Here is a 22,654-nt window from a genome sequence, read left to right as displayed (position 1 = left end):
TGGGCAGCGCCATCGCTGAAGCTAAACAGTGGCTGGTGACACACAGCTCAAGGACACTTTTATCTTCCTCTTCCAACGGCCACATCAGCTTCCACTGACAGCTGACCAGTACATAGGATTTCTGCTCCCTTTCCACACTGAAGAAGTGGCTGCCCAGTGCTCTGTCACTGCTCCATGCAGCTTAGCATGTACTTTGGTGCTTATCTTCCCTGTCCTCTACAGAACTTCTCACCAGAACAAGTGACGTGGAAGGTGACCTATGAACCCAGGCTTCCGAGACAAGGAGGGCCAAGCTCCCCCCCAGTAACCTCTAACACACACAGGATTGTCAAGAGCTGCAGTGGAGCTAGGACACAGCACTGCAAGGCTCATCTGTCCAGCCCCCGGGCACAGAGCTATGAATATTCAACACCTCAGGAAGTCATCTGGCAGCTTGACCCGAGACCACTGGGAACACAAGCAGACACTATATACAAAGACTGTTTCAGTCTCTTCCAGTCCTGCAGATCACACACATCCAACTTAACCAACTACAAGACCTGCCTTCAGCTTCCTAGGTTTCACTTGCAGCCTTGCCAGCCCCTGCAGTAAAGAACCTACACAGAAAAAAAAATATATATCTCTATATAAATAATTATCTATATTGGAGAGGGTCCAGAGGAGACCATCAAGATGTTCAGAGGGCTGGAGAACCTCCCCTATGGGGACAGGCTGAGAGTTTGGGCCGTTCAGCCTGGAGAAGCTTCCAGTACCTGAAGGGGCTGCAGGAGAGCTGGGGAGGGACTCTGGACGGGGCTCAGAGTGACAATGGCTTTGAGCTGGGTGAGAGACAGTGGAGGTGAAATTGTTGACAGTCAGTGCAGGGAGACACTGGCCAGGTTGCCCAGGGAGGCTGTGGATGCCTCCTCCCAGGAGTGTTGAAGGCCAGGCCTTGAGCAACCGGGCTGGTGAGAAGTGTCCCTGCCCATGGTTGGAACTAGAAGATCTTGAAGGTCATGAGCATTTATGAGAAACAGATAAGGAACAAGTGACATTCAATATCAAGAGTTTTATAAGGCATGATAGTGAGTGCATCGAGGGAGGAGCAACAGCAGGCACCAGTACAGGTTAGGAGATGTCCTGCTGGAAAGCAGCTCCAAAGAGAAAGCCCTTGGAGTGCTGTGCACAGCAAGTTCTGCATGGGCCAGCAATGTGCCCCTGTGGGCAAGGGCATCCTGGGAGGCAGCAAAGAAAGTGTGGCCAGCAGGGCTAGGGAGGTTCTCCTGCCCCTCTGCTCAGACCACACCTGGAATGCTGTGTCCAGTCTGGGCTCCTCAGTCCAAGAGAGACAGGGACCTGCTGGAAAGAGTCTAATAGAGAGCCATAAAGATGACTGGGGGACTGGGACATCTCTGCTGTGAAGAAAGGCTGAGAGGCCTTGGGGCTGGTTAGTTTGTAGAGAAGAAGGCTGAGAGGGGATCTGATCAATGTCTATCAGTATCTGAGGGGTGGGGGTCAGGATGAAAGTGCCAGGCCCTGTTTGGTGGTGTCCAGTGACAGGACAAGGGACAACAGGTCTGAGGTGGAAACTTCTGAGTTCCAGCTTAAGATGAGGAAGAAAGTTGTTTGGTGTGAGAGTGCTGGAGGCCTTTAGCAGACTGCCCAGAGAGGTTGTGGAGTCTCCTTCTCTGGAGACCTTCCAACCCTACCTGGATGTGTTCCTGTGTGCCCTGCCCTGGGTGACACTGCTGTGGCAGGGAGGCTGGACTGGATGATCTCTGGAGGTACTTTACAACTCCAGACACACGGTGATTCTCTGATCAGAGTAGTGATCTGGATGTTTCTTCCACCTGACTGCTGCATGTGTACACTAATTTTGGTGAACAATGGAGGGGCAGTGCCAAGCCATGCCTCTTTTGGAGAGCTGCTGCTGCTTTAAGTGTCCCACGCTGAGCTTCAAAAGCAAAGCATGCAAGAGTAAACACCAGGTATTGGGTAAAGGAAATCTCAGTGCACACTGAACCTCAGGAACACAATACCCTGCAGCAACTCATTCTGACCTGAGCACACAAAGCAAGGTTCTGCTACAGAGTGTTTGGTTCTGTAGAAATGGGGAAAGGAAGAGGGAGGAGTTGCTCTCTTCAGCTCCATTCCACTCTGCCACTCCACTGCAGTTAAAACTAAGGCACTGATAGAACAGCATGGATATAGGAAGCCACAAAAGTGGCCCTGAGATCAAAAACAAAAAGGAAAGCCAGCAGAAGATGGGAAGAAAAGCAGCTTCTCTGCAGGGTGAGGCAGCAATCAGTAAACCAAGATGAACCACAACAGATGAAAAGATATTACGAAGAAGCCACAAGTGACAGGAGAAGATTCTCAACACTCTTAAAAGCTTCAAGTCCAAATAGCAGTAATGGGAAACAGTGAGGAACTGTTCCCAGGTTGGTTTGTGCTTCATCTGAAGAGTGAACGCATTCCAAAAGCCTACAAGAAACCCTTTTAGAAGTCTAAAAGAGGTGTTATGAGAATTACAGAATCACTCTCCTGAGCTGGAAGGGTCCCATGAGGATGGAAACAGAATTATTTCATGTGGAAAAGATCTCAAGTCTAAATGTCAACCTAAGACCACCACGGCCACTAAACCATTTCCACAAGTGCCATGTCCACACATTTCTTAAATGCCTCCAGGGATGGTGACTCCACCTAAAAGTTAAGCCCTGTATCGAAAAGTACTGTCCAAAGGCTTCCTGAAAGTCAAGGACCTGTGCTTCCTCCAGCCAGTTCCAGGGATAAATGATACAAGAGGGAAGAATTTACACAAACACAGACCACAATGCTCCCTGACAAAGGCTAAGTGTGACACCTCGGCCAAGAGAAGGCTCCAAGGAGAGGTTAGAGCAGCCTTCCAGCACCTGAAGGGGCTCCAGCAGAGATTGGGAGCAATTTGTGTCAAATGCCAGGACAACATTTTTGAGCTGGGAGAGGGAAGACTGAGACTGGACATGAGGAAGAAGTTGCTGAGAATGAGGGTCGGAAGACATTGGCACAGGTTGTCCAGGGAGGTTGTGGCTGCCCCCTCCCTGGAGGTGTTCAAAACCAGGCTGGATGAGGCCTCCAGCAACCAGGGCTGGTGGGAGGTGTCCCTGCTTATAGTGGTGTAGCTGGAAGTAGATGGCCTTGAAGGTCCCTTCCAACCCAAACCATTCTATGATTTTATGATCTGAATGAGGCCAAGCTCAAGGTCAAAACCAAGAATAAGTACACCCAAGTGTACCAGCCCCTAAGGGCACATGTAATACACCAGCTTCAACTTCCCCCACTGGACACAGCGTTCTGCAGAAAGGTACCAAGTAGCCCTTGGTTTTCTGTACTAGCTTCCCAAAATGAGTCTGTGAAGCACATTCAGGCACTTTTACCTTTTTTTTTGTTAACCTGATGCTAAGACACTGCTATGCACAAAACCATGCCTGGGCTTCTACTGAGGTTCAGCTGCAGGAGACAAAAAGGCAACAGGAAGAGGTGGATGTTGCAAAGTGACAACAGAAACTCTAGTTCATGTAGAGGCTCAGTTACAGCATTCCTCTCTAGGACAGAGACAAGTACAGGGGGCTCAGAGAGTGCATTAACTGGGCCTCTATAGCAAGATGTCAAAACACACACACCTAGATCAGCACACACTGAGTGTAGCCCAAAAATCAATCCATGCAGGAGTTCTGAAGATTTGGAACTTCCTTCAATATCCACATGATGGCAGATAACAGGATCACAGGATGTTAGGGGCTGGAAGGGACCTCTGGAGAGCTCTCAATCCAACACCCCTGCCAGAGCAGGACCAGAGAATCCAGCACAGGCCACACAAGAACACATCCAGACAGGGCTGGAAAGACTCCAGAGAAGGAGACTCCACAACCTCGCTGGGCAGCCCTTGCCAGGGCTCCGGCACCCTTACAGTCAGGAAGCTCTCCCTCATGTTGAGGTGGAGCTTCCTGTGCTGCAGTTTCCATCCATTGCTCCTTGTGCTGTCACAAGGCACAGGTGAGCAGAGGCTGTCATTGTCCCTTCCTTCCTGATCCCCAGCCCTCAGCTGTTGATAGACATTGCTCAGGTCCCCTCTCAGCCTTCTCCTCTGCAGACTAAGCAGCCCCAGGGCTCTCAGCCTCTCCTCATCAGGCAGTGTTCCAGGCCCTTCAGCATCCTTGCAGCCCTCCCTTGGACTCTCTCAGGCAGATCCCTGTCCCTCTTGAACTGGGGAGCCCAGAACTGGATGCAGTATTCCAGGTGAGATCTCACCAGGGTAGAGCAGAGGGGAAGGAGAACCTCCCTGGATCTGCTGCCCACACTCTTCTTAATGCCCCCCAGGATGCCCTTGGCCTTCTTGGCCCCAGGAGCACATTGCTGCCCATGCAGAACTTGCTGTGCACCAGCACTGCCAGCTCCTTCTGCACAGGGCTGCCCCCCAGCAGATCACCTCCCAGCCTGACCTGCTGCAGTTTATTCTTCCTTCCCAGGGGCAGGACTCTGCACTCATCCTTGCTGAGCCTCAGTAGGTTCTTCTCTGCCCAGCTCTCAGCCTGCCCAAATCTCCCTGAGTGGCTCCATGCTGGATGTCATCCTGAACTATGAAGTAGTTTTGCTTTCCAGTATTTGATTGGAGTTGGAGATGTTACCATAGATGGGAACAACATTTCAGGTAGGACAGGCAGGTGCTCCTTTGGAAATGCCATCAAAACAGAAGAGGACAGCAGTAAGCATTAAAGCAAGGGGCTAATGGATGTGCTTTGACAGCCAATCCCAGCAATCTTACCAACAAAAAAACCTCTTCCCTGCAAAGTCTGATCAAGTTTCTGTCAACTCATTTCACGCTGCTTCTATCCAACAAAACACCCATGGAGTGTTTTAAATACCAGGGGATTAACTGCTTCTTTACACACCAAGTGAGATATCATAAGAGGACTCCAGGAATGCCACTTGCCTAAGTGAGCAAAGTCTCCTTTTAACCCACGTTTCTACTTAGCAAGCTGAGTATCAAAGAACTGTTTACTCACACCCCAAGTACTAATCAGAGTTAATGACTGTTAATGATACTAAGTCCCTCACCAGTGGAACTGTACTTACGATGGCCAAACATACACTGAAGTCCTCTGCAGCACATCACACACAGAGTCTCTGTAGAGACACAAAGATCAACCCCAAGCTCTGCCTTGCAATGCACTGAGGGAGGGATTTCCATTTCCCAATACCAAGAAACTGAAGAACAAGCCTCCAGGAAGGAGCTACAAAAGCTAAAGCAACTGTCTCAACATTGACAGAAACATCATCTTCCTTCATCTTAGCTGCTTCAGGTCACCAGAAATTACACAATCACAGACTGCTGGGGACAGTTTAGAACGCAAAAACTAAATGCACTGACAAGAGTGTGGCCAGCAAGCAAAGACAGCTTCTCCCACTCTGCTCTGCACTGCCCAAGCCTCATCTGAAGCACTGTGCCCAGTTCTGGCCTCCCCAGTACTAGTGGGAGAAGCCAGCAGAGAGCCCCTAGGCTGCTGAGAAGACTGAAGATCACCTTGTGGGGAAAGGTGGAAAGTCCTGGGGCTGTTCAGCCTGGGGAAAAGCAGCCTGAGGGGCATCTAAGCAATGCTCAGCAATAGCTGAAGGCTGAGGGTCAGGAGGATGCAGCCAGACTCTGATCAGTGGTGCCCAGGGACATGACAAGAGGTAATGGGCACAAACTGGAACCCAGGAGGTGCCACAGGACAGAAGGAACAAATTCTTCCCTGTGAGGGTGGCAGAGCAGTGGGACAGGCTGCCGAGAAAGGCTGTGGAGTCTCCATCTCTGGAAGCCTTCCAGACCCACCTAGACATGTCCCTGTGTGACTGACTCTGGATGAGCCTGCTCTGGCAGGGGGTGGGACTGGATGAGCTCCAGAGGTCCTGTTCTGAGACTCTGAGGAAGGTATTACTTGTTATAACACGAGGGCTTCATCATCTCCCTTTCAAATAAGGGAGTTAAATGTTATAAAACACTTGCCTGATGGGATGCAGAAGTACTCAGCAAGGAGCCTTAAAAGCTGTTTCAGGCCAGCAAACAATTTCACCACAGCATAACCCTGAAGGGTGTAAGGGTGCTGTTAGCCTGTGCTCAAAAGGCAGTACGGGCCATGGTGGCACTGTGAGCCATGCTGCACTCCATTGCGCAGCACCGGCACACCCATCAGCTCTTCCAGCAGGGGGAAGGAAAGCCAACATTCCTGTTTGTTTATAGACACAAGTGTCAGGGAACAAACACCAGGTAAGACGACAGTCATTGCCAGTGTCAGGGCTCTATTAAACCCTAGGTTTAAACGGTATTTCTAAAGGTACCAAACATTAGTTACTCCACTCCTAGTGCCACAGAATCATTTGGCTTGGAAAAGCCCTTCAAGATCATCCAGTCCCACCATTCTCTAGCTCTGCCAGGGCTGGGGCTAAGCCATGGCCCTCAGCACCAAAGCTTCGCCTCTTTCAAACAGCTCCAGCCATGGGCATGCAACCACCTCCCTGGGCAGTCTCTGACAGCCTTTGAGAACCCTTTCAGGAAAGAATTTTCTTCTGATCTCCAATTTAAACCTGCCTTGGTGCAAACTGAAGCTTTTTTCTTTTGTTTTATCACTCGTTGATAGACAAAAGAGATGAACCTTCACCTAGCTCCAGCATTCTTTCAGGGAGTTGTAGAGAATCAGGTGGTCTCACATCAGCCTCCTTTTCTCCAGACTAAACAACCTCCGGTCCCTCAGCTGCTTCTCATCAGACCCTTCATCAGCTTCCTTGCCCCTCTCTGGAGCTGCTCCAGCACCTCAGTGCCTCTTTGGTGTTCAAGCATTCCTCCTTTACGAAGAGGACATATGAATGACATTTATTAACCTCCAGTCTGACTGTGACAGCTCTGTAGCAGAAGTCAGCTGTGGCTGCCAGCGAGTAGTCCCAACAGCAGCATACAGTACAGATCTGCAGCCAAGCAAGCTGCTCAAAGCAAAACTCCCTTAAATCAGCTAGAATACTGAACAATGACAACGACCAGCTGCCCTGGGAAGGAAGCACCAGATAACATGAAGCAGGCTGCTTCAGGTAGCCTTCCTTCCCACGCAGCATACACCCCAAGCAGCACTCCTGCAGTAGCAAAGTGCTCCACAGCAGACGCAGTCACAGCAGCCAATCTGTAGCAGCCCCCGGAAGGAAAGGGGAACAAGATGTTGAACCAGACCTACCTGCCTCAACCCTCTCCTCTTCCAGCAGGCCCAGGCTGTGGATCCATCAGCAGCTGAGCTGATCTAATCACCTGATCCCTCCTTTTTGATGAAGACTTTCTCCTCCCTTTGACTCCAAGGACTTAAGCTGGATCCCGTCCCTTATGCTGGCTCTGGTGCTCTGCCAGGCCTCTCCATAAATCAGCTCACATCACTAAGCCAGCAGGAAAGGAACAATGACCAGAGATGCACACCAGATAAGCACCACAGCAGCCACAGTGAAACAGTGCAGCAGAGAGAAGGGAGGCAGAGAGATCTTCCCCACCCCTTCAGCAGGGATGACAACACACCAGGAACTGAGTCTTGGTCTGGATCCATAATCCCTTCCACCCACTCACAGCAGTCTATCTGGGATGACAGCAATGACAACATCATACTTGTAGCCTGCTGCAAATCATCAGAGAATGCTAAGCTTTGAGCAGATGGTGCAGATGCAAGGTGAAACACCCAACTCCACCTCCTGCAAGCCTGACAGAAGCCATGACCTTTACACCTGCAAACACCTCTATCCTCTACTGAGGGCAGGAGCCATGCTGTTTCCTAAGTGGGCTGAGTACCTGTATGCATTTATTTGACTGCCAAACCCAAGCATTAAAAGTCCATTTAGTAACTGGGGCTGACAAAGGCTAAGGTAATCCCTATGATGTGCAGGTATCACACCTGACACTCTACTGGTTTAGGACTAAACTATTAGGAATGTGTCTGTACAAGTTGAGGTTGACCTGCTGGCAAGCAACTCTGGGAGTCCTGGTGGGTAATAAGTTCACCGTAAGCCAGTAACATGCCTCTGTGGCTGAGAAGGCCAATGGCAGCCTGGGCTGCATTAAGAAGAGTGTGGCCAGCAGGTCAAGGTACCTTCTTCTCCCACTCTGCTCTGCACAGCCCAGGCCTCACCTGGAGCATTGTGTCCAGTTCTGGGATCCCAGATTCAAGGACAGGGAACTACTGGAGAGAGTCCAGCAGAGAGCCCCTGAGCTGCTGAGGGCACTGACCAGCATCTTGTGAGGAGAGGCTGAGAGCCCTGGGGCTGTTTAGCCTGGGGAAGAGCAGCCTGAGGGGCATCTCAGCAATGCTGAGCAATAGCTGAAGGGTGAGGGTCAGCAGGATGCAGCCAGACTCTGATCAGTGGTGCCCAGGGACAGGACAAGGGGCAATGGACACAAACAGCAACCTAGGAGGTGCCACAGGACAAAAGGGACAAATTCCCCCCTGTGCTGCGGAGTCTCCATCTCCCAGACCCACCAGGATGTGTCCCTGTGTGACTGGCTCTGGGTGAGCCTGCTCTAGTAGAGCAACCCCCTTATCTGATCTTCAGAGGTCCTTTCCAAATCCTGCCATTTTGTGAATCTGGCTAAACAAAGCTGAAACTCAGGTATCTGAAGGATACTGCCACCTTGCTCTCTTTGCAGAGCCTAACTACAACTGAGGCTACAGCAGACTTGGACTTCATCACATAACTTCATTTGGAAGGCTGATATCCCTCAGAGCAGTTGTCCATGCAGCATAGCTTCCTGCAGGGCTAGCAGTAGTGACACTGAAGTTCTTAAGAGTTCATTATCACCATACACAGCATAAGCCACATACAGACCCTCTCACCTGCTGTGAAATGCAGCAGTTCTGATCAGTGAGTCAAAAGTGGTTTCTGGATTGATAAACAACACAGCCTCCTCTTCTCCATACTGAACAACCGCAGTTCCCTCAGCTGCTCCTCACCAGACCCTTCCCCAGCTTCCTTGCACTCCTCTGGACCCTCTTGAGCACCCCAATGTCCTTCCTGGAGTGAGTGAAGCCAGCACTCACGGTGTGGCCTCACCAGTGCTGAGGATGAGGGGGAAATTAATAGTACATATCAGAATGTTTCTGTTATCTTGGAGAGTTTTCTGCTTTAAAGCATCCCCACGTGTCGCTGGTGGCCAGAGGCCCTCCTGGCAGGAAGAACTTCTGCCATTTGTTTTTTCACATAAGTCATCACTGCCCTGTAACCCAAAACAAAGTTGGATCTTCTCAATTCAGTTTCCAGGACCCCATCCCCTCCACCCCCAAATTTTACCACTGAAATTAACACTAATCATGCTCATTTTGACTGGTTAATTGGACCCGAAGCCTCATGGTATCTAATACTGCAATTAACTAAGCCAGTTACTCTCAGGTCACGCTCCACAACTTAAGAGATTGAAGCATACACTGCAGAGAGTCAGAAATGGCCTCATTAGTTCTGTGCTACACTTGAGGAGTTACTATGCTCATTTTATCCATGCCATAACTCCTTTCCTAGATGGATTCTGAGAGGAGATGATGAAAACAAGTAGTAAACCCCCCATAAAATATTAAAATTAATGCAAAAGTGCCAGCGTGGAAGAGGATTGCTAGAGAGGTGCCAGCCTCTTTTGTGGTCTTCTGCTCAATTCACCCTTTGCCTTAAAGGTACTGCTTCCTTCTTAGTCACCATTTTCCACTCCATCTAACCCTCATCCATGCACTCAGCTGCTTCACAAAGCAGCTTTTCAGTACCTACCATAAACTTGAGCCCTTGTCACTCCTACTTATCTTCCAAGCTACAAACTCAACACTGAAATTGGTACAGAAGGATTTTTAAGACTCTTAAGTAGAAGAAAATCATCTACAAACTTCAAGCAACAGAGTTATTCTAGGCATAGTGATAAAACTCTCCACTGTCCCTCCTTTTACAGAATCCCTGCTTGATGGAACTAGAAAGGAACCTATGGAGATCATCCAGACCAACTCCCCTGCTAAAGCACACTGGCTGAGATGAGATTGCACAGGAATGCACCCAGGTGGGTTTAGAAAGTGTCCAGGGAAGGAAAATTCCACAACTTTTCTGGACAGCCTGCTCCAGGCCCCAAGCACCCTCAGACCAAAGAATTTCCTTACACTGTATTGAAACCTCCTGGGTCCCAGTTTGTGCCCGTTACCCCTTGTCCTGTCACTGGGCACCACTGAAAATAGTCTAGGCCCATCCTCTTCACCTCTACCCTTTAGGTATGTTCTGATAGTCCATTTGTAGCCCTGTTCTTACAAGAAGGGTTTTCAAATCTGCTCTTGTTCTTCCTTTGAAATAACACCTCTCAGCTTCTCAGATAGTCCTACTTTGCCTCCTCCTCCCCCCAAAAAAAAGCTTCTGCAGCATCACACCAGCGGAGCTAGCTACAGTCTTCAGGAAATAACTGCACCCTTCTTTCTCAGTTCATCTGGCACATCACATTTACAGTCACAGGGCTAAGAGCTTAGACCCCGCTTCTAAAAATATGCTGAACAAACTAAGTCTGCATGCAGATGGGTGAAAAAAAAACCTGGTTTCCATCTGAAATGGTGTTAGAAAAGGAAAAGATGTAAACTGCTGCGACTTCCCCACACAGAGAGTGTCTCAAGCTGTGTGGCATTTCATCCAGCATCTTAGAGAACTGCTTTAATGAGCTCTTTTTCTGCAGTGGTTAATACAGTTCAGTTAGACAAGCTGACCTAAGGAGCATGGACTGGTCAGACCAGTGGTGATGAACTGGCTTCAACAAAAACATTCACAAGTTTGACTCTCAGCCCAGTTTTGACACCCACTACTGGCTTAAAGAACAGAAACTGATTGTGTGAGTTACACGATCTCGTTTGCTTCCGATGATCCTCAGGGTAACTTCCAAATATTCTAGGCAGCTGCTTCCAAAAAATCCCATGCCAGTACGACAGAAGGGAGGCACAAGGACAATCAAGTCATTGTCTACCCGACAGGAGCAATGGTTCTGAAGTGAAAGAACAAAGCACGAATCCCCTTTCAGCCTCTCAAATCTCATCCAAGTCACAATCAAGTGGAGACAACATGTTCCAACAAGGCTCTTTTACAGCTTATGCCAGATTTGACTACAGTCCATCGCTAGGTCTCACCAAGACCCCAAATCACATGGAGAGTCAGCCATCATTAGGTAAGAACACTGTCTTGTCAGCAGACAATCGAGATGATCACTGAGCCAACTCATCTGCGTGCAACGCAGACAGACCCTGCAGCTATCTGAAGGGATCTGTGAGCACTACAAACATTTACATTTCTCAGACTGCCTACCACCACCTAACGTCAGGAGGTTCATTCTCTGCAGAGTCTTGCTTCTCAATCAGATAAGGTGCAACGTTTCAAGGCATTGCTCAAAGCAGTTACGTCAAGATGAAACTCAAGAACTTGTCAGAAGCTGCTACAAAAAGGTGGGGAAATCCCAGCTGCCTTAAACCTTCATAAGAGCATGATGAGAATCCCAAACTTCCTGCCCCTAACAGCCTACTTGATTGCTCTCCTAAGACTACTCATCAGCTTCTGACTGAGCAAGCCTTTCAATTTCCAGCTGAAGGATGGCAAGCTCTGAAGATTAGAATCCCCAGCCCTTCAGTGTAAGCTATCACTGCTGTGATTCTTCTCACTTTGGCCCCATTTCAGGTGTCTCTCTCCCTCTAGCTCCTGAAATGCCAAAGAGGAGTTACCAGAATGTCTTTCTAAGGTACACTATGTAAAATAACATCTATAAAACAAAGGTTAACTTTCATTGACTTTGTGTTGCTGCTTACAAGTACAGCAGCAACACCCCCAGAGTCAGCATCAAGTTATATTTGCAGAGTAACTTAGGACACAAAGTAAATCTCTTTTTAACTTGGTTACAACGAGTTCACACAAAATCCCTGTCCTGATGGAATACTTCAGAGATTCATAGAATGGTTTGAGTTGTAGCCCCAACAACCCCAAGTGGAAGGGACACCTTCCACTAGACCAAATTGCTGAGGGCCTCAGAGCTGGCCTACAAATGGAATAGCTACCAGCAGATCTCAACTATCTCGAACTAAACACTTCCAATCCTGACTCAGATGACTCAAGTAACAAAAGATCCAGCTGAAAGGTGCTCTACTTTTTCATCCATTCTTAATTAGAAAGTCAGCTACCAGTAAATCCCTCAGCCCATCCCAGCTCTGCCTATATTTGATGATAGGTCTCTCTCACCAAAGGTCAGGCTTTAATCAAGAAGATACTTAAAGACTGTGTACTTCCTGAATTAAGTTCAGACTAATTTTTTTTTACCCTCTTAAAATTAAATCTTTGGATTGGCTGAAAACATTCAGTTGATACTTGCATCATTGCCTGTGTTCCTACAGAAGATCAATGTTTATGCAATAAAAACCACTGTGCACTGGTTATTGTACAAAGTTTTCTGTACATTCACTTCTGGGCTTAATGCATATCCTAATTTTTTTACTGGTATAAGCAGCTTGTGTTTGGTCATGACCCGGGTCTGGAGACCTTAATATAGGAAGAACATAGACCTGATGGAGCAAGTCCAGAGAAGGGCCATGAAAAGCATCAGAAGGTTGGAGCAGCTCTGCTATGAGGACAGGCTGAGGGAGCAGAGGGTGTGCAGCCTGGAGAGAAGGCTCTGGGCAGACCTAAGAGCAGCCTGCTAGGACCTGAAGGGGATACAAGAAGGCTGTAGAGGGACTGCTGCCAAAGGCCTGCAGAGACAGAACCAGGACAATGGCTGCAAACGAGAGCAGAGCAGATTGAGATTGGTTGTGAGGAACAAGTTCTGCAGCAGGAGGCTGCTGCAACACTGCAACAGGTTGCCCAGGGAGCTGGCTGGGGGCCCATGGCTGGAGATATTGAAGGTGAGGCTGGAGGGGGCTGTGGGCAGGCTGCTCTAGTGGAGGATGTCCCTGCTGAGTGCAGGGGGTTGGACTGGATGAGCTTTGGAAGTGCCTTCCAGCGCAGACCATTCTGTGATTTTATGATTTCCTACAGAGAGAAAAAAAATACAACAGATCTATGCACATGCACCAAAGTTACACAAGGCAACGTAACCCACGTCAGCGCCCACTATACACTGGCGTACCTGCAGCCACAGGAAACATCTCTGAAGGTGCTCCTCACTGCACTGACAAAAATAACTTGAGAAATACATATATATAAAGTTATGTTCTTTGTTTGCCAAAAGGCCTTGGGTGGTTTTGGTATCTGTGGGTTCTGTTCTGGTTTGTTTTTTAAAAGATTGAGATGTCACAATGACAATTAAGGGCAAGGTCCCTCAACCTGCTACAAAAACTGGCATTAAAGTTTAATGCCTCAGCATTTGAAGGCCTGTGGTAGTGCAACTGACCTGTTTTCCCCAGTCCAGCACACAATCACGTGCTATTCTAAGGTCAGTTCATGCTTTAGAACAATGACATTGTGCAATCTGTTAGGAATAATCCAGGGCTGCTGGCTTCTGATTTATGAACTTCAGGTTTTGGGCACCTTTGAGAAGGCTTCAGGTTGAACAAATAGGAAGTTATGAAAGAATCAAGGGATGAGATTTCAATAAGAGACAGCAGAGTAATATGTTGTGGAAGAAAAATGTGTCATTCATCACATTGATGAGAAGTCAGAGGGTAGTTTCAGGGTAGTTTCCAACAGTTTCAGTCATGGCTGACACACTCTTGTAATTTGTTCCTTCCCCTACGAATTGCACAGGCCCATCTCACCTTTGCACTGGCTTGACTGTGGTGAGTCACTTCAGGGAGCTGAAGAGGATGATAAAGAACCTGGCAATTCAGCAGCAATTAGTTGTCAGCTGGCTCCCGACAGTAGCCTTGGTGCCACTGTGCTGCACAAATGGCAGGAACAGCACAAGAGAAAGAAGACTCACAAAGTCAAGACCACAGCAGATCACTTTTTCCATCAGCTTCAGTTTTCTGGTACCAGCAAATTGCTGCTGCAGTCTGACACTAATCATCTGGTTCCCACCTTGATCCATGTGAGTTCAACAAGTAGGGCCACCTCTGATCCACCAGAAGAAGCAAAGCCTTTAAGCAATCCAAACTGTAATGAGACACACCCTGGGGTTTGAATTTCACTAATGCTTTTTCTGCTCAAGTCAGTTGATTAGATATTGACCCAGCGTGACTCACTGCCACTGCTCCTAGTGTGGTCTGTTTGAGGTGTTCTCATCATTATCAGAAAGCCAAGAAGTGGATAAGGAACTACCTTCCTTCCAGATATTAAGACATGGATTGATGCTAGCTCTGGTAGTTTAAAGGTCTTTTCCACCAAAAACAATTCTCTGACTCTACAGTAACGAAGAATAGAGAAAAGTAACACATTCAAAACATCACCCAGGTTTGAAAGGGACATTTAATAAGCTGAAGTCTGCTGAAGAGGCCCTGCCTCACTTCTTGCTTTTATTCAATTGTTTTGGTTGGAGAAGACCTTCAAGATCATTAAGCCCAAGCGTTAAGGCAGCAGTGCCAGGTGCTGGCTTTGAGAAAGGGGACTTAGTGTTCCTCTCCAAGGCACAGATAACTGTAACTCCCACAAACTCAAGCAGCTCATCTCCTCCTGGTATCTCTTCCAGTGGTATCTTAAAACTCCTAATTAGAAGTGTGCCTTAACCAGATTCCCAACACCTTCACTGTGTGTAGGGACCAGCAGCTACTCGGGCAACAACCCAAACCATTCTTTAAGCACTACATGTCAAGTCATTGCCCTTGCACCTCTGCTTTGTGCTCCTGGCAATGTCAGATATGGGCCACTCTGGTTCCAAAGCCAAGATAAATCTGATGAGGTTCCTGCCCTGAACACCACCACATTTTTTGGTTTCAACCTGACTTCCAGGAGCTGCTGGCTGGTGGGAAGACAATCTTAAGTCATGTTTCCCTGCAAGCTCCACACAGTTCATTGAAAGTCAACTCCAACCAAACCCATCCAAGTAAACATTCAGGATCGGCATTCTGGGATCTGCCTCTGCATTTACAATGCTGAAGTAAACAAATGTTTAAGATACAAAACCTGCTTTTCAAAATGCAAATACATGAGAAGACTTTCACCTTTCATAAGTCTTGGTTAACAAGTACAGGGGGAAATAAAGGTTTTGCCCTCTTTCTGAAGAATTCACTTCAAGTTCAGAGAACCAACGGAGTTTTAAGAAGGGAATGCCACTGTCCTTCAAAATGCTAAAACCCAAGATACACATCCTATTCCAGGAGCTTTAGGCAGCTAAAGATGCACCTAACTACCAGAAGGGTTTTGTAAAAGATCTTTGAGCAGCTTAGGCAGCTAACTCCCATCTTTGCTAATGGCAAATAAGCATCTAACCAGATTAGAGACTTCTGCTGTACCTGTTACCTGCACAATTATCTGCTTAAATTCCAGAGTGGTTCCAGTAAGCAACTGTAAAGCATTCTGCATGGCTTCTCAATTGTTTTTATTTAAAAAGCAACTCAAGAAGAAGTTTGCAATAACATGTTCCATCCCTGGTGCCCTTCTTGGCCACCTGGGCACAGCCTGGCTCATCTTCAGATTTCTTGTTCACTGTAGACAGCTGACTTACAAATTCAGTAATTTAGTCCATTCCCTCTCTTCTGTGGGCTTGAGCTGATGCAGTTGCTAAATTTCCAAAGTTATGTACTTACAAAGATGAACAAAACTAGTTCCAATGAAAGGCTTCTCAGTATAGGACTTATTTCAAACAAAGCTTTCTTCATCAGCTGCTGATGAAACTGTTTCATCAATTCTCCTTTTAAAAATCTTAGCACCACACCCAGCACACACTGGGATTCCTTTCCTTATTTAAATGTTAATTGCTTCTCATGAGACATCAACTTAGGCCTCCTTTCGCCCAGTTCATCACAAGACATTTTAATGATCCAGTCTTTCCACCGGGTTTTAAGTGGTCTGGAGGCCTGGGGAGGTTTATTTACTTGTGTTCTCAACTCTAAAAGGCCCAGCAAACTCGATGAAAAAGGCAGCAGTGCAGGATGAATTTCTTCACCATAAGGGTGGTGAGAGACTGGCACATGTTGCCCAAGAAGGTGTAAAAACCTCATTCCTGGAGGTTTTTAAGGCCAGGCTGGATGTGGCTCTGGGCAACCTGACTTAGTGGGAAGTGCCCCTGCTCACGGCAGAGGGGTTTGAACTGGATGATCCTTGAGGTTCCTTCCAGCCCTGCCACATTCTGCGATTCTGTGAAGCTTAAGATAGTTGTCAGCTCTTCCTATGCAAAGAGCAAACTGTGCCTGAAGAGAGTACAGGGAGGTTTCCTCCCCAGCTTTCACTGACTTGCTCATTCTGCGCTAAAGCAACAAGGAGGGCCTGTATTTCATGGTATTATCACCTGCTCTTGCTCATTTTTTGCTGTTTAATCATGAGGACTGTGCAGTACAACCATGAAGTAGCAGCACAGCGAGAAAAACACCCAAAGTCCAAACGTGGCATAAACAGGGAGGTTACATCAGTAATTGCCATTAATTGCACTCAGGGGCACAAATTCTTCTCTAAACCATAGGAAGCACCAGAAACAGCAAATAGTAATCCTGTGATTTCTCATGCACACAACCATAACAACCACACCCTTCTTCCTACACTAATTATTAACGCTTCAGTTAAAAAATGTTATTTTACAATCAGCTATCAGTCATGAGGAGGGGGAAAAAAACCCAAGATGCTAGAACTTTACTTAGGAAAAGCAGATGCATGCCCTCCCTGCTTTAAAATTACCAATGTGCTCCTACTGTGTAGTAACAGAAAAGATAATAAATAGATGTACTAGGAAAAAAACAAGACAAACCAATAGGCAGTGAAAGGGACATGGATGGTTTGGGGCTTTTGGAAGATGATGAATCCAAATAGCCTTCCTGACATATTAACATGGAACTCAGACATACTGAGGCTCATTATTTTAGTGAAATTCATCTTGTGCCTATATGCTGTGCTTTCTACAAAAATCCAATCAAAGTAAAACAAAAAATAATCCCAGATTATTAAAGTCTTCCTGATACCATAAGCAGCTTCTCCCACCTCATCTCCTTTTGGCCTGCCTTTGGCAAGTTTTAGAATTCACTTAAGCTTTAAACGTGTGAAAAACCTACAAGAAATCTACCAGGCTCTATTATGCCTCAACTAGAAAGGAAGAAATGACAGTGGAAAGAGATTCACAGATTGCATTAGTTTGGCAGGGACCCTCCAAGGGCATCTTGTCCCTCTCCCCTGCACTCAGCAGGGACACCTCCAGCTAGAGCAGGCTGCACAGGGACACAGCAAGGCTGAGCTTGAAGGTCTGCAGGGACAGGGCCTCAACCACAGCCCTGGGCAGCCTGTACCAGTGTCTCGCCACTCTGCTTCTGCACAACTTCCTCCTCAGGTCCAACCTAACTCTGCCCTGCTCCACTTTCAAACCATTGCACTTGGCCTATCCCCACAGGCTTTTCTGAGCAGTACCCTCCCCAGCCTGCCTGTAATTCCCCTTCAGCATTGAAGTGCAGCTCTAAGGCCTCCCGGAGCCTTTTCTCCAGGCTGAACAGCCCCAAGCATAAGGAATCCTGCCAAACACGGGGATCTTGCTGCATTTCTGACAGCTGCTCAGCCACTCTCCATCTAAACTCACCAGTCTGGCAGCACACAGCAAAAATCACATCAAGGAACTAAGTCTGTGAGGTTTTACGAGCTGTCTGAAGTCAGGATTTTACAAGATAACTTGATGTGCATTTGTCAGAAGTGAAGTCCTTGCTGAAAAAGAACAAGTCACTAAAGAAGCTGGTTGAGGATTTTAATTGGCACTGCTCAGTCTTTAGTTAATCTGGAGAAATATGCTTGCCTGACATCTTCATTTCTGTCAAGCACACGTATCAGCAACAAACCATGCCTCTGTTGTGATAACAACATTGGCTTTGTCAGGACACAGACGAGTACATCCTATGCTTCACCACCATAAGCACCGACACAGGCTTTTGTCTTTGAATACCACCACTTGTTCTTCAAGTGGTTTCACACAGCCAACAGGAAAAAAGAGTCATCCTCAGGGCTAGTCCCACTACTACAACAGCTGCCCCACGGAGCAGTAGAAGAGCTGCTAAGAGTCATGGCTCTGACAAGTCACAGAATCACAGAATGTTAGGGGCTAGAAAAGACCTCCAAAGTGCATCCGGTCCAACCCCGCTGGCAGAGTAGAGGCACCTACAGCAGATCGCACAGAACACATTCGGGTGGCGTTTGAGTATCTCCATAGAGGGAGAGTCCACAACCCCCCTGGGCAGCCTGTTCCAGAGTTCTGCAACCCTCACAGGGAAAAGAAAAATGCCTCTTGTTTCCATGGAACTTTCTATGCCTCAGCTTGCAGCAGTGCCCCTTGTCCTGTCACTGGGCATCACCCAGCAGAGCCTGGCTCCAGCCTCCTGCCACTCACCTGCACATCTTTATAAACAGCAATGAGGGGCAGCCCTCAGGATCCTGCTCTCCAAGTCCCATCTCCTCAGCCTCTCCTTGTAAGATGTTCCTCTCCCTTAATCACTTTTGTGGCTCTGTGCTGGACCCTCTCAAGCAGTCCCCTGAGATCCTTCTCAACCTGAGAGACCCAGAATTGGACGAAGTATTCCAGATGTGGCTTCAGCAGGGCAGAGGAGAGGGGCAGGAGAACCTCTCTGACCTACCAACCACAGTGCTTCTAATCCACCCCACAGTGCCCTTGGCCTTCTTGACCACCAGAGCACATTGCTGGCTTGTAGTCAACCTTCCATCTACTGGGACCCACAGGTCCTTTCCCCCTTCACTGCTTACTAACAGGTCATTCCCCAACCTATACTGGTTCATGGAGTTGTCCTTTCCCAGGTGCGAGACTCTCCCCTTGCCAGATTTCATTCCATTTCTCCCTGTCCAACTCTCCAGCCTGTCACCAAGGAGGAGTACACCTCTGAAAGACTTTCTTCTCCAAGGTGTCTGTTGGGTAGGCAAAAGGATGAAGACTCCAAGCCTGTACTTTTTTCCCCTCTGTATATGCTGTAACTTATTCATGCAATTACCTATATTTGTCACCACAGAATACAAAACCACTTTACCTACTGCTCATTGTTCAAAGCCTTTCTGAGCAAGTGCTCCTTTCATATCCATCTCTTCAGCAGCATCTCCATTACTCAGAAGTATTTTTAACATGTAGGAGGTGATTACTGGCAGTAACAATAAAAGGATTTTTGGTGTTCATTAGGGACCCATCTCTAGGAAGATTAGTGAGCTGTATCTATTGCCACAGCAACAGAATGGGATGGGTTGGAAGGGACCTCTGGAGATCATCCAGTCCCACCTCCTTTCTAGAACTTGGTCAATCCCACAGGGACACATCCAAGTGGTCTGGAAGGCCTCCAGAGATGGAGACTCCACAGCCTCTCAGGGTAGCCTGTCTCCCTGCTCTGCTAACCTCACAAGGAAGAATTTGTTCTTTCGGTCCATGTGGCACCTCTTGGTTTATGTCCCCTGTTCTCTGTTCTGTCCTTAGGCACCACTGAGAACAGTCTGACTCCATTCTCCTGACCCTCATCCTTTAGCTATTCATCAGCAGGGATGAGATCCTACTCAGGCTAACCAGGCAGGGCATGGGGACAGCTAGCTGGCACCCCCAGTTAGCTAATGCACCACCTTCAAAACGAGTCCCTTCAGCTATGTTACCTAGCTGCTGTGCCTGCTTTTCCTTCACTTTCCTCATCTATTTATAGTACATGTTGAAAAAAAGAGGGAGAAAACAAGCAAAAACTGAAGCAAAACCAGTTTACAGAAAGCACAGTTACTTAAATTAGGCACTGCCTGGTTTTTTATTAATTTAGGCAGTGTCTGCAGCATCTGTAGATTCCCTACAGCTGTACAAACAAGTCTTGCACAATACCTCAGGTAGGAAATCACACATTCAAAGCAAAGCAGCAGAATCAGGGTTCCCTTCAAGCCAAAAGACTGTGATTCTAAACCCATGGTATCATAACTCTTACATTCCAGATTTCAATTGCAATCTGGTTTTTAAAGAGTCTATTTTCAAAACATTCAACTGCCCCCAGGAAAACAGCCAAGCAAAAAAAAAAAAAAAAAAAAAAGGGCAACCCAAAGCAGGTTAGAAACTGACATCTGCTGAAAGAGAAAAGCCGATTCTCCACGCATTTGCTAACAACCCGGGAGTTAATTCCACTCCTTCGGCGATTTCAACAGGCTGGGTCACTAAGGTGACAAGGTAGCCGTTGCCAGCAGGCAGTTCCTCACTCAGCTCTGTCATCACCACCGGTACCACTCAGAGAAGCGTCACCCGCTCCCCCCTCCCCCCCCACGCCCCTCTGTGCCACCACTCCAATCTGACGCCAAAGCGGAACTGCTGCAAAACACGAAACCGTTTTAAGCAACTTGGAAAAGAGAACTGAACTGGAGGCTGTCTCTAAGGCAGCGGAGGAATGATTAACCAGAAATTTCCTCAAATGAGAACGCGCTGGAAGCCTACTTCCTCAAGAACTTCCAGATTATCTCTTCAGAACGTAATTTTTACACTCAAAACGAACGAATAACCACTGGAGCTGGAAAAAAAAAAGACCCCTTAAGATCATCAAGTGCAACCTTCCACACCCAGATTAAACTCCTCCATGCCCAACCCCACTTTCTGAGTCTAAGATATTTTTTAAAATAGGGGGAAAAAAAGAAACAAGCACAGGACACAAACCCAAGCCTTCATTTACATAGTTAAAACTTAAAACACCGGCGTTTAATAATCAACTTCGGGGAAAGTCGGAATAAAGGGTTACTCAAGTAACTTTCCCCAGAGAATTTTTGCAGGATGACTAATGAATTGTGAGCTACAGCTTGGCCCCAATCACAGCCAGTAACCTGAAGTCCCCCCTGCTCCTGATGGGCGACGGTCTGCCTCCGGGAAGTTTAAAGGGCTAAAAAAAGCACCATCTCGAGAAGGAAGAGATACGTTCAGAACAAGCCTCGCAAAAACAAGAGTGGTTTTTACCCCCCACCCCGTCTCAGGTTCAGCAAAATCCGCCACCTCAACGTTACACTGTTAACAACACAATCCTAACGCTGTGGAGGTATTAATAATTAACCTACTCGGTTACAGCCCGCTAATGAGCTGACCCTACGAGCTGTACGAGTCCTCCAGCTCCATCGCCACCACCTCCGAAGAAAACCCGACGAGCTCTACCGTGCCCGTGTCCTCTCCTCCAGCCAAGGAGAGGATTGCAGCAGCACTCGGCACTGCAGTAACCCTACGCCTTAGGTTTTCACTGACAGAAAACAAAGCTCACCGTTTCGGCATCAACTCCTTCTCTTCCTCCTCACGTTCAGAAAACACTAAAGCGACGACAAACATGCGGTCACTGAACCGAAGCTCGCCTAACTTTTGACCCACGCCAAGAGACTGCGCCTCTCTGCCTTGCCCTCACCGAGTTTGTTGCAACATGTGCCGGGGGGTGCCGATGCTCCTGTGCGACAGGGGAAGAGATCGAACAAGCCCTCGTGGTTCAACCCCACCCTTTCCACCTCCTGTCACCTCCCCCAGCGGGGAAGTGAGAAAGAAAAAAAAAAAAATCCGAGCCCCAAAAGCCCTCCAATTAAGCATCCACACCTCCCAGCGTGTTGTCGTCCCCGTCCCCCCACCACCAGCACGGAGCTGTCAGCACACAAATAGGCGAGGGGCTACGAAAAAGCAACCTCAGGATCGGGAGAGAAAAATTACAGGGCAAACCCAAACGAGCCGCCCGCACGACGCCGTCCCCACCTCCCCCGCCGCCCTCTGCGCTGCGCCCCAGCCCTCCTCACGCACGTACCTTGCCAGGCTGCCGCGAGGCTCTGCCGGGGTTCTTCCTGCCGCCTCCTCCACATCCACCATGCTTTTGTCCTGCCGCGGGCTGCCTCTCCGCGGCGGGAGCCCTCCCTCGTCCCCCTCCCGCCCCCGGCCTGCCGCCTCTACCACCGTCCCAGCGGCCGGCGGAGCACCATGCCTCGGCCGCCGCCGCCCTCCGCCAGCCCCCGCAGAGGGCGGAAGCTCCCGCACCTGAAAGCAGTGCCGGGGCGGCGCCGAGGCAAGCCCAACGGAAGGCTCGTCCCGTCCAGCCGCCGCAGCTCTGAGGTCCGGGCCGCGCCGCGCCCCGGAGGAGGTGCGGACCGGCCTAGAGCAGGGCGAGGAGCGGGAGAGGAGGGCTGCGGGACGCGGGGCCGAGGCGCGGAGGCGGCCGGTGCGGGGCGGCGGCGGGCGGGAATCGCCTCACTTGTTGCCCCTCTGGCGGAGCCGCGCGCCTGCCCCCGCCCGCCCTCCCGCTCGTCACGCGCGCGCGCCCCCCCGCCGGCGCGAGCCCCCCGCAGCCCGCGCCACGCGCTGCAGGAGAGTTGGGAAACGAGAGAGGAAGGGGGGAGAGGGGGGGGCGGGTCAGCGGCGGGGCCCCGCCCCTCGCCGCGGAGGGCCAATCGGATTGGACGGGCGTGGGGGTGGGCAGGGCGAGGGCGAAGCGAGTCCCCGCGCCCCGCTGGCCGCGGCCGTGCCCCGTCCGGAGCCTTGGCGCTGCCCGCTCCGTGCCGCCTCCCCAGGGGCGCACAGTCGTCCGTGTGGCCTCTGCAGGGTTCTGCGCTTTGGCCA

The 22,654-nt window shown here is 48.9% G+C and overlaps 1 protein-coding gene across 3 annotated transcripts in view; it reads right to left on the bottom strand.

Annotated features, from left to right (window-relative positions):
• B3GNT2 (UDP-GlcNAc:betaGal beta-1,3-N-acetylglucosaminyltransferase 2) overlaps positions 1-22,320 on the bottom strand; it is a 28,320-nt gene extending 6,000 nt beyond the window's left edge. Inside the window, exon 1 of one of the 3 annotated variants that reach the window (XM_064146288.1) lies at positions 21,849-22,320. The gene's annotated coding sequence lies outside the window, so the exon portion shown is untranslated. The other 2 variants (XM_064146291.1, XM_064146289.1) reach the window with 2 other exon arrangements.
• Between the last annotated feature and the right edge of the window lie 334 nt (positions 22,321-22,654).

Source organism: Pogoniulus pusillus, chromosome 7, assembly GCF_015220805.1.
Source record: "Pogoniulus pusillus isolate bPogPus1 chromosome 7, bPogPus1.pri, whole genome shotgun sequence".
NCBI classification, from domain to species: domain Eukaryota; kingdom Metazoa; phylum Chordata; class Aves; order Piciformes; family Lybiidae; genus Pogoniulus; species Pogoniulus pusillus.
The sequence above is the reverse complement of the archived record's forward strand: the minus strand, read 5'-3'. Positions and strand labels throughout refer to the sequence as shown.